Source organism: Mustelus asterias, chromosome 6 (genome assembly GCF_964213995.1).
Source record: "Mustelus asterias chromosome 6, sMusAst1.hap1.1, whole genome shotgun sequence".
NCBI lineage: Eukaryota > Metazoa > Chordata > Chondrichthyes > Carcharhiniformes > Triakidae > Mustelus > Mustelus asterias.
In genome coordinates this window covers 13645097-13657816 of record NC_135806.1, presented here as the reverse complement: position 1 = coordinate 13657816, position 12720 = coordinate 13645097, and positions in this window count along the sequence as shown.

Below are 12720 nucleotides of genomic sequence, written 5' to 3'. Positions count from 1 at the left end.
GCAACTTGTGCATAATAATTCCAATATGGACGGCACGGTGGCACAGTGGTTAGCACTGCTGCCTCACAGCGCCAGGGACCTGGGTTCGATTCCTGGCTTGGGTCACTGTCTGTGTGGAGTCTGCCCATTCTCCCCGTGTCTGCGTAGGTTTCCTCCGGGTGCTCTGGTTTCCTCCCACAGTCCGAATGATGTGTTGGCTAGGTGGATTGGCCATGCTAAATTCTCCCTCAGTGGAACTGAACAGGTGCCAAAGTGTGGCGACTCGGGGATTTTCACAGTAACTTCATTGCAGTGTTAATGTAAGCCTACTTGTGACACTAATAAACTTTTAATTTTCATAAGTTGCAGTTGGTACCAAATTAAGAAAAGAAAAACTGGGGGCCTTTCAATTTTATTAATGTTGACGTCATAAAGTTATTTTAAAACATGGTTTGACCAACAGAAGGCGGTAAATTTTGGCTGTCGGTGATTGTGCAGTAGAGTTGATATTGGGTTGGATTTTACGATCCTTGCTGGGCATGTTTGAGGGGTGGGGTCATATAAATTGGCAAGCTCACCCCACCCCCTCCTTCTTCCCACCCACGAACTGCCCTCAATATGGTTAGGAGGGTGGGGGGGTGGTGGGTGGTAGTGGTTTAAAGCATCTGGGTGGCATGGTGCACGGTGGCACAGTGGTTAGCACTGCGGCCTCACAGCTTCAGGGATCCGGGTTTAATTCCAACCTCAGGTGACTGGAGTTTGCATGGTCTCCCCGTGTCTGCGTGGGTTTCATCCGGGTGCTCTGGTTTCCTTCCACACACCAAAGATGTGCGGGTTAGGTGGATTGGCCATGCTAAATTGCCCCTTTGTATTCCCAAGATGTGTAGATTTGGGGGATTAGCGGGGTGAATACATAGGGTTACGGGGATAGGGCCTGGATAAGATGCTCGGTCAGAGAGTAGGTGCAGATTAGACGGGCTGAATGGCCTCCTGCACTGCAGGGATTCTATGATCTGCTCCTCTGCCCTTAAGCCTATTGAGACACTGAACTGACCAGTTAAGGGCCTAATTCTGCCTCCACGACCATAATGCAGTGGGGGATGGGACATGGTCAAAAATGGGCAGGCCACCACCAACTCTGGTGAAAAGGTGGGAAGGAAGGGGGTACTATCATTGGGGATGTGCTGTGTGCATCGGATGAAGCTCCCCCACCCCATATGTTACAGCCCCCATTGTGTCCCAGCCCCTCTGGGCCTCGAAATCAACACCATTCCAGCCCCCTCCTCAATCCCTCCCTGCCCAAAAAAGCTCCCACTCACTTGAGTCCAGCATCCATGGTATCTTCTTGCTGGGGACTCTTTTGGGCTTCATTCTTCAAGGGTAAGTGACCACAATCATCAATCACTGCATACTTCACATCATACAGCATCGATGTTGACAACGACTTTTGAACTTCCTGTAAAAGGGTTCCAGAATAGGCTTCCCCAATTGCTTCTTGATATGCCTGACATGCTATGATCCACACTGCTGTGACAGACCTTCTGAAGCGAGCCCGAGACCATAAAAATCACAAGGTTTCTGAAGTCACCATCCCGTAATGAAACCTCCAGGGATGGGGTTTGTTGTACCCGCTCACGATTCATAACCTTAATCCATGCCTTTAAATATAGCAGAGGATGGGAATGGGTTGGGAATAACACAAATATATTCTTCCCATCCCTTTCTAACCCCTCCCCCAACCTGATGGGGGTTTGTCCTGTGTCAGGACGGGCAAGTCTGGCCTGTGCAGGCCCCATTGTGTCCCAGCCCCTCTGGGCCTCGAAATCAACACCATTCCATCCCCCTCCTCAATCCCTCCCTGCCCAAAAAAGCTCCCACTCACTTGAGTCCAGCATCCATGGTATCGATGGTATCCATGGTATCCATGGACAAGCCCTCCGTATACACAGGATCTGCTCGGATGAGGAGGATCGCAACAGACACCTCCAGACGCTGATAGATGCCCTCATAAGAACAGGATATGGCGCTCGACTCATTGATCAACAGTTCCAACGCGCCACAGTGAAAAACCGCACCGACCTCCTCAGAAGACAAACACGGGACACAGTGGACAGAGTACCCTTCGTTGTCCAGTACTTCCCCGGAGCGGAGAAGCTACGGCATCTCCTCCGGAGCCTTCAACATGTCATTGATGAAGACGAACATCTTGCCAAGGCCATCCCCACACCCCCACTTCTTGCCTTCAAACAACCGCACAACCTCAAACAGACCATTGTCCGCAGCAAACTACCCAGCCTTCAGGAGAACAGTGACCACGACACCACACAACCCTGCCACAGCAACCTCTGCAAGACGTGCCGGATCATCGACACAGATGCCATCATCTCGCGTGAGAACACCATCCACCAGGTACACGGTACATACTCTTGCAATTCGGCCAACGTTGTCTACCTGATACGCTGCAAGAAAGGATGTCCCGAGGCATGGTACATTGGGGAAACTATGCAGACGCTGTGACAACGGATGAATGAACACCGCTCGACAATCACCAGGCAAGACTGTTCTCTTCCAGTTGGGGAGCACTTCAGCGGTCACGGGCATTTGGCCTCTGATATTCGGGTAAGCGTTCTCCAAGGCGGCCTTCGCGACACACGACAGCGCAGAGTCGCTGAGCAGAAACTGATAGCCAAGTTCCGCACACACGAGGACGGCCTCAACCGGGATATTGGGTTCATGTCACACAATTTGTAACTCCCACAGTTGCGTGGACCTGCAGAGTTTCACTGGCTGTCTTGTCTGGAGACAATACACATCTTTTTAGCCTGTCTTGATGCTCTCTCCATTCACATTGTTTTGTTTCTTAAAGACTTGATTAGTTGTAAGTATTCGCATTCCAACCATTATTCATGTAAATTGAGTCTGTGTCTTTATAAGCTCTGTTTGTGAACAGAATTCCCACTCACCTGAAGAAGGGGCTTAGAGCACCGAAAGCTTGTGTGGCTTTTGCTACCAAATAAACCTGTTGGACTTTAACCTGGTGTTGTTAAACTTCTTACTGTGCAGGCCCCTCTCCCCAGCTTACTCCTTGAAATGTCCAATCTCTCAAAAACAAAAGCTAGACGAACTTAAAGCCAGACTCACTTTCCAAAGAGAACTGAGGGACTGCTGGGTGCTCTGTTTCAGAGACGTGGCTCACTGCTGCTTCACTGGACAGTGCCCTACAACCAGAGGGCTTCTCAATCCATTGAATGGACTGTACAGCGGCCTCAGGCAAGGCGAGGGAGGTGGGGTCTGCTTCCTAATCAACAACTCGCGGTGCCTAGATGTAGCAACACTGGTGAGGTACTGTTCACAGTAAGAATTTTAACAACACCAGGTTAAAGTTCAACAGGTTTATTTGGTAGCAAATGCCATTAACTTTCGGAGTGCTGCTCCTTCGTCAGATGGAATGGAAATCTGCTCTCAAACAGGGCACACTGAGATACAAAATCAAGTTACAGAATACTGATTAGAATGCGAATCTCTACAGCCAACCAGGTCTTAAAGATACAGACAATGTGAGTGGAGGGAGCATTAAGCACAGGTTAAAGAGATGTGTATTGTCTCCAGACAGGACAGTCAGTGAGATTCTGCAAGTCCAGGAGACAAGCTGTGGGGCTTACTGATAACCCCCACAGTGTGACATAAACCCAACATCCCGGTTGAGGCCGTCCTCATGTGTGCGGAGCTTGGCTATCAGTTTCTGCTCAGCGACTCTGCGGTGTCGTGTGTCGTGAAGGCTGCCTTGGAGAACGCTTACCCGAAGATCAGAGGCTGAATGCCCGTGACCGCTGAAGTGCTCCCCCACAGGAAGAGAACAGTCTTGCCTGGTGATTGTCGAGCGGTGTTCATTCATCCGTTGTCGTAGCGTCTGCGTGGTTTCCCCAATGTACCATGCCTCGGGACATGCTTTCCTGCAGCGTATCAGGTAGACAACGTTGGCCGAGTTGCAAGAGTAGTTACCGTGTACCTGGTAGATGGTGTTCTCACGTGAGATGATGGCATCCGTGTCGATGATCCGGCACGTCTTGCAGAGGTTGCTGTGGCAGGGTTGTGTGGTGTCCTGGTCACTGTTCTCCTGAAGGCTGGGTAGTTTGCTGCGGACAGTGGTCTGTTTGAGGTTGTGCAGTTGTTTGAAGGCAAGAAGTGGGGGTGTGGGGATGGCCTTGGCGAGATGTTCGTCTTCATCAATGACATGTTGAAGGCTCCGGAGGAGATGCCGTAGCTTCTCCGCTCCGGGGAAGTACTGGACGACGAAGGGTACTCTGTCCACCGTGTCCCGTGTTTGTCTTCTGAGGAGATCGGTACGTTTTTTTGTAGAAGACTGTGTGCCAATGAAGCAAATCCGTGTGTATCCCAACCGGAAACCATGGATGAACATCATATCGGGCAATGGGACCCTGTGCGAGAACCTCTCCGGCTGTGTCGAGGGCATCCTGAAACCCATTGTACAAAGAACCCCCAGCTTTTGTCGCGACACTACGGACTTCCTACAGAAACTCAACGCACATGGAGCAGTTGAACCAGTAGCACTCCTCGTCACAATGGATATCTCGGCACTCTACACCAGCATCCCCCATGATGATGGCATTGCTGCAACGGCCTCAGTACTCAACGCCGACAACTGCCAGTTTCCAGATGCAATCTTACAACTCATCCGCTTCATCCTGGACCACAATGTCTTCACCTTCAACAACCAGTTCTTCATCCAGACACACGGAACAGCAATGGGGACCAAATTTGCACCTCAATATGCGAACATCTTCATGCACAGGTTCGAACAAGACTTCTTCACTACACAGGACCTTCAACCGATGCTATATACTAGATACATCGATGACATTTTCTACCCTTGGACTCATGGTGAACAATCACTGAAACAACTATATGATGACATCAACAAGTTCCATCCCACCATCAGACTCACCATAGACTACTCTCCGGAATCGGTTGCATTCTTGGACACCGGCGTGTGCCCGATACGATGGGACGGCTGGGTGTGTTTGCCTTCGCTGAAAGATGCCTTCATAAGAACAGGATATGGCGCTCGATTCATCGATCGATAGTTCCGATGTGCCACAGCGAAAAACCGCACCGACCTCCTCAGAAGACAAACACGGGACAAGGTGGACAGAGTACCCTTCGTCGTCCAGTACTTCCCCGGAGCGGAGAAGCTACGGCATCTCCTCCAAAGCCTTCAACATATCATTGATGACGAACATCTCGCCAAGGCCATCCCCACACCCCCACTTCTTGCCTTCAAACAACTGCACAACCTCAAACAGACCATTGTCCGCAGCAAACTACCCAGCCTTCAGGAGAACAGTGACCACGACACCACATAACCCTGCCACAGTAACCTCTGCAAGACGTGCCGTATCATCGACACGGATGCCATCATCTCACGTGAGAACACCATCTATCAGGTACATGGTACCTACTCTTGCAACTCGGCCAACGTTGTCTACCTGATACGCTGCAGGAAAGGAGTCCCGAGGTATGGTACATTGGGGAAACCATGCAGACGCTACGACAATGGATGAATGAACACCACTCGACAATCACCAGGCGAGACTGTTCTCTTCCTGTGGGGGAGCACTTCAGTGGTCACGGGCATTCAGCCTCTGATCTTTGGGTAAGAGTTCTCCAAGGCGGCCTTCACGACACCGCAGGGTCGCTGAGCAGAAACTGATAGCCAAGTTCCGCACACATGAGGACGGCCTCAACCGGGATCTTGGGTTCACGTCACAGTATCAGTAACCCCCACAGCTTGTCTCCTGGACTTGCAGAATCTCACTGGCTGTCCTGTCTGGAGACAATACACATCTCTTTAACCTGTGCTTAATGCTCCCTCCACTCATATTGTCTGTATCTTCAAGACCTGGTTGGCTGTAGAGATTCGCATTCTAATCAGTATTCTGTAACTTGATTTTGTGTCTCTGTATGCCCTGTTTGAGAGCAGATATCCACTCCATCTGACGAAGGAGCAGTGCTCCGAAAGCTAATGGCATTTGCTACCAAATAAACCTGTTGGACTTTAACCTGGTGTTATTAAAACCCTTACTGTGTTTACCCCAGTCCAACGCTGGCATCTCCACATCATGACTACCATCGACACCGCAAACTGGAGGTTCTGTTCCCCAGACCTAGAATGACTGACGCTAAAATGCCGCCCTTACTACAGTCCGCGGGAGTTCCCCTTTGTTACCCCGACGGCAGTTTACATCCCACCCCATGCGGACGTGAAGATCGCGCTGGACAAAATATACACCACTACGAATAGCCTTGAGACGAAACATCCCGAGGCCTTGTTCATCGTGGCCGGGGACTTCAATCAGGCCAAGCTCAAGAGCGTTCTACCAAGTTACCACCAACACGTCTCCTGTTTCACCAGAGGCCCAAACATCCTAGACCACTGCTGCACAAATATCAAACATGCCTACCGCTCTATCGCCCGCCCACACTTGGGTAAATCAGACCACAAGACTGTGCTCCTGCTCCCGGCTTACAAGAAAAAACTGAAGCTGGACAATCCGCCAAAGAAAGTCGCGCAATGTTATTTCGAAGAATCGGATGATCTCCTACGGGACTGCTCAGAATCATTTGGACTGGTCAGTATTTAAAAGCTAGCCTGAACGAGTATGCCACTACAGTAACTGAGTTCACTAAGTGTGTAGAAGACTGTGTGCCAAAGAATCAAATCCGTGTGTTCCCCAACCGGAAACCATGGATGAACAGGGATATCCACTGCTTGCTGAAGTCCAGGTCTGAGGCGTTTCAAGTCAGGCGACCTTGACTGATACAAAAAAGCCAGATACAATCTAGGGAGATCCATCAAAGATGCCAAAAGACAGTACCTGACCAAACTAGAGGCCCAGGCTAGCCACACCGACCCCCGCCGACTATGGCAAGGTCTGCAAGACATAACAAGCTACAAGATGAAGGCACGTAAAATCGCCAGCTCCAACGCATCCCTCCCTGATGAGCTCAATGCATTCTATGCCCGTTTTGAGCAAGAGGTCAGTGAGAGCGTGCCCCCCACCCTGGATGAACCTGTATCTGGGGTCGCCATTGCAGATGTCAGAGCAGCTTTCTCGAAGGTCAACCCACGGAAAGCGACTGGCCCGGATGGGGTACCTGGACGTGCACTCAGATCCTGCGTGGATCAGCTGGCAGGGGTATTCGAAGACATCTTCAACCTCTCTTTACAACAATCTGAGGTCCCTATCTGCTTCAAGAAGATGACCATCATCTTCCATACCAAAGAAAAACCAAGCAGCGTGCCTTCATGACTATCGGCCAGTGGCTCTGACATCCATCATTATGAAGTGCTTCGATAGGTTAGCCATGGCACAGATCAATTCCAGCCTCCCAGACTGCCTGGATCCACTACCATTTGCCTACCGCTGCAACAGGTCCACAGCAGATGCCATCTCCCTGGCCCTGCACTCAACCCTGGAACACCTAGATAACAAAGACTCCTATGTCATACTCCTATTTATTGACTACAGCCCAGCCTTCAACACCATTATTCCCACGAAGCTCATCTCCAAACTCCATGGCCTGGGGCTCGGCTCCTGAACTTCCTAACCCACAGATCACAATCAGTAAGGACAGGCAACAACACCTCCACAATCATCCTCAATATCAGTGACCCACAAGGCTGTGTTCTCAGCTCCCTACTATACTCACACACCTATGACTGTGTGGCAAAATTCCCCTCCAACTCGATTTTCAGGTTTGCTGACAACACCACCGTAGTGGGTCGGATCTCAAACAATGACGAGACAGAGTACAGGAATGAGATAGAGAATCTGGTGAGCTGGTGCAGCGACAATAATCTCTCCCTCAATGTCAACAAAATGAAGGAGATTGTCATCGACTTCAGGAAGCATAAAGGAGAACATGCCCCTGTCCACATCAATGGGGACAAAGCAGAAATGGTTGAGAGCTTCAGGTTTTTAGGTGTCCAGATCACCAACAACTTGTCCTGGTCCCCCCATGCTGGCACTATAGTTAAGAAAGCCCACCAGCGCCTCTACTTTCTCATAAGACTAAGGAAATTTGGCATGTCAGCTACAACTCTTACCAACTTTTACAGGTGCACCATAGAAAGCATTCTTTCTGGTTGTATCACAGCTTGGTATGGCTCCTGCTCTGCCCAAGACTGCAAGAAACTACTAAATGTTGTGAATGTAGCCCAATCCATCACGCAAACCAGCCTCCCATCCATTGACTCTGTCTACATTTCCCACTGCCTCAGCAAAGCAGCCAGTACAATTAAGATGCCCACTCACCCCGGACATTCTCTCTCCCACCTTCTTCCATCGGGTAAAAGATACAAATGTCTGAGGTCACGTCCCAACTGACTCAAGAACAGCTTCTTCCCTGCTGCCATCAGACATTTGAATGGAGCTACCTCACACTAAGTTGATCTTTCTCTACACTCTAGCTATGACTGTAACACTACATTCTGCACTCTCTCCTTTCCTCCTCTATGAACGGTATGCTTTGTCTGTATAGCGCGCAAGAAACAATACTTTCCACCGTATACGAATACATGTGACAATAATAAATCAGAGGAAAGATTTGAAGGGCTGGGAGGGGGAAGGTCATGGAACACTGTGATAAGTCATCAGCTGTAAAGGAATGGTGCTTTATTGCACAAAGGAAAAATTAAACCATAAGCTTGTGATCAACACATACAAGTCCCACCGGGGATGATAGTATAATGGACCCGCTCAGGAGCCCGCTTTATAAAGGGCTTGGGATACGAGTTCCACCCATTAAATCATTACCTATCGCCATGGGAAACATATTCTGAGTCCCACTGGGAGGCCAATCAGGGATTCACCATGTAGGTCCTGGGGGTTATCACAGGCACACATACAAAGGACCAAATGGCCTCCTTCACTGCTGAATCATTCATCAGCTGATTTTAATGGCTGGATTCTATAGGGGGCAGAAGTGCCCCTCCGTCAGCAAAAAATAGTTTGCGAGCAACCTAAGGCTGCCCCTCGGTGATAATACATTGGGGCGGCCTTCATAAGGTGAGTCTGAGACTTCCATCCCTCAGGAAGTCCTGCCCTCTCAAACTATCGGCCAATCTGGTTGGCCAGCATGTTGAGTCATCCCAACATTTCCAGGACTCAATAGTAAGCCTTGTTGGCTGATGAGGAGACTTCCGAGTTTGTTTTGGTTGACAGTTTTATGAGATACTTGGAGAATTTTGAAGATTAGTTTGTTTATTTTGACACTTAACATCCTTTCCCTCAAGTGGAGCCTGTACGGCTGTGTGTTTGGCGGTTTTATGAGCTCTGAAAATGATTAAGATTCTTTGAAGAGAATAGTTGAATCTCTGTTTATTTTGACAGTTTCTTGAACATCTGGACTTCCCAATGTCACTTTAGGGCTTGAGTTCTGTCCATAGTGGATGTTGGCTGAATAAGCTGAATAAGCTTGTGGTGGGGCGTGGGGTAATAAAATGGACATGGAAGGGATAGGAGGGGTACTGTGGGGATGGGAGTGGTACAGAGTTTCTTTAGCTGTGACATGCTCACCAGTGAGTGTCCCAGAAGTCTGCCTATTTATTGGACCCATCGAGGGGTGAAGAACTGCACTGGTGCTGGTGTTGTTGACCTGGGTACAAACGCGGCAATAACGTTGACCTGGGTACAAACAACACTAGGCACCAAGAGTACTCAGCTTCCAGGCTTTAATTACTTATGCACAAGTGAGAACACAATACAATGCAAAGCATTGAAAGGTGTTCTGTCGATTCATACAAAAAATGTAGCAGTTATAGTTCACCGTATCTTGTTCTTTGCAATTTTATTATTGAAAGAGTTTTATTATCATCCTGTGGCCAAAGGCTGGGAACACAGGGTTTATGAATCTGATACAAGGTTTAGATTAGTCGCTTATCCTGAATACGCAAGCATTAGCCTCACTGAAGGCCTTGTTTATATATTTGCTGACAGAGTTGCCTTGTTGTTGCTGTAACTTAATTTTCCACCTCAGTATCTGCAGTTTTTAACCATAGTTTCACAAGTCCCAGCAACCCCATGGTGCTTCATTTGAAGTGAGCATCCTTAATCTTGCAGAAGAAAGTGAATTAAATATTTGGCCATAGCTGGAATTACAACTTAATTTCCACAGTGGGTGTGGACAGCTGTGATGCCCCTTCAATAGTGGACATGGAACAGTCCCCCTCTGAGCTGCTGATGTCCAGGGAGTGCAAGGATGGTTTGGCCTGTTCTGCCAGCCTGCAAGAGAAGAGACATGGCATCAGTGCATTACAAGGGATAAAGAGGGAACATTGATTACTCACTTGAGGAATGACAGCGTGTGTGTTGAGGATCCTCTGTTGTTTCTCTGCTGCTCCCACTTCACCAGTACTGCAGGATCCTCCTTCTCCCTGAGCCAATTGAGGCCTTGCTCCTTAAAATGTGTGAGGGCTCTCAGCTTGGGCATGACTCCAGCTGGCTGTACCCACTGTTGTAGTTGAGTTTGTCTTGCAATGACACAGAGGTAAAGCGTAGGTGGGAGTGTTAACATTTGAGATGGTGATGAGTTGTGGCAGGCATGAGGCTTGAGTGGGAGCTGGAGTGTGAGGAGCATAGCAGCTACTGGGGGGAACATGGTGATTGTGGGAGGGAGGGGGGTGCCTGCTGTTAGCAAAGGTGCCTGAGTGAGAGATGTTGATCCTCCAAAAGGAACTCTTGAGGTGTAGACAATAAAATATAACAAAACTTACTCCGATCTATAAATCGAAGAAAAAGGTTTGATAAAGAAACTTCATTACTCCAACACTTGAGGCCTCACCCTGGGCCCTTCCAAGCAATTCTAATAATTCCCAACAGGCTCTTATTTATACTGAGTCAGCTGGTCAGCCGATCATCATCATATCATTTTGACATTGGTTACATAGTTTATTGAGTCAGCTGACCCTTACGGCTTGTTACCATTGGTCACACTACAATAGATGGAATGTTATCATTGGTTACATTCTAACAAGAGAAAGGGTTGGGAGTGCGTGGGTATGGAAGTTAAATTGTTAAAATTAAAGTTCCATAAATCTCTGTCAAGCAGTAGAAAATTCTTATCACCGTATAGGCCTTCAATGGGGTCAGTGCTTGCGTATTTAGCATGAACGGATAATTTTCACCCGCATAAGTCCCGTAAACATTCTGTTTTCGGCCTTCAATAGGGGATGAGAAAAATCAGAGCTTCCCATATCTTGCCTTTGGTATTCTGTTATGGAAACATGCTATGCAAATGAAGGATTAGCAGGAGACAGTTTTTCATTGAAAAAGGGCAAAAAGCTAGGGTATGATTGGTGAATATGTATGCAAATTGATACATATGGATTGGAAAAAAATGCTTGTTTTTCATTTCCTGCGATTAACTATAATTGCCAAGTTGTTTGTATGTAACTTCAGAAACACTCTGCAGAGGCTGCAAGTCTGTTTCTCCTTGTGCACAGATAATTAAACTTGTAAGATTGAGTACTCATGTCTCGCCCTGTTTGTACCAAGTCACGTAAAAGTGCCTAATGTTGCTGGTACCCTAGATCTCTCATGGGATGTGCGAAGGGATCCAGTGGGACATGGGGGAGGTTCATTTACACTGGCTGAGTGAAGAAAAACATTCATCTTCTTCCGACACAGCTTCACCTTTCTCTTATGGAGTGCGTTTGCACTGACCAGGGCTGTCACTGAATCCCAGGCAGGGTTGTGACCTTGCTGAAAGGCCTCCTCCTGATGCGGGGGTAGAGGGTGTCCTGCCTCTGCTCCACTCCATCCAGCATCCTGCTGAGGATCCCCTCCAAAAAGCACTGTGCTACCGCCTTGCCTGCCATCCCCTGCAGTGTTTGTAGAGCAAGTGCTGGGGAGCCATTTATATAGAGCTCCCCAGTACTTGCAGCAGTTGAGTTGTTGCAGGGAAGGCAAATCAGATGTATCATGTTGCAGTTGTGGCATGTTCATCATGGGCATAGAAATGATTGCTAATAAGGCATAAGATCCAGCCCGAAAATATGCCATCGCTGGGAAACACTCCGTCTTTCACACTGGAACCAGCACTCTGCCATTTTTTGGTAAGATTTTGCCCTCTATGTTGTAGCAAGTTAATTCCACACGTTCAGTGCGAGTGTGAAAGGCAGACACACTCCTAGTGGAGTGAATTAACAGCTGAGAGAACCTGCAATGCCCTTTCCACCATCTCCTTAATGAATGATGATGCACATCTCATAATGTGGCTCATAGCGAATGAGTCAGTGTTCAAATGTATTAATGATGCCTGTGTTAGCGCCGGCATAATCAGTTAGCTAATTAGTCAAATGAATGTTCCAAATAATGAACTCTACAAAGTTTCTTTTCATTTCAGGGCAGTGTGGATGCTGAACTTTCTAATGCAAGCTGGTAATGTGACATGTTGGATTAATTAGGATGTGTCTGTGTGTTCATTACCACTAAGTTTCAAAGTTTTATTCAATTTTATTGGTGGGGTGGGGAAAAGGTAAATGCAAACACAAACGCAGCATTTAGCAATAGTTTCACACCTTTTTTCAGGAAAAATCAACAATAAGTACAGAAATTTATTGGTGTCACATCACAAACTTCACAAAAGAGAATGCAACCAACGTTTTATTTACCAGTGATCGGACCAAATCCCTTTGGTCCCAAGAACGACAAATTAAAC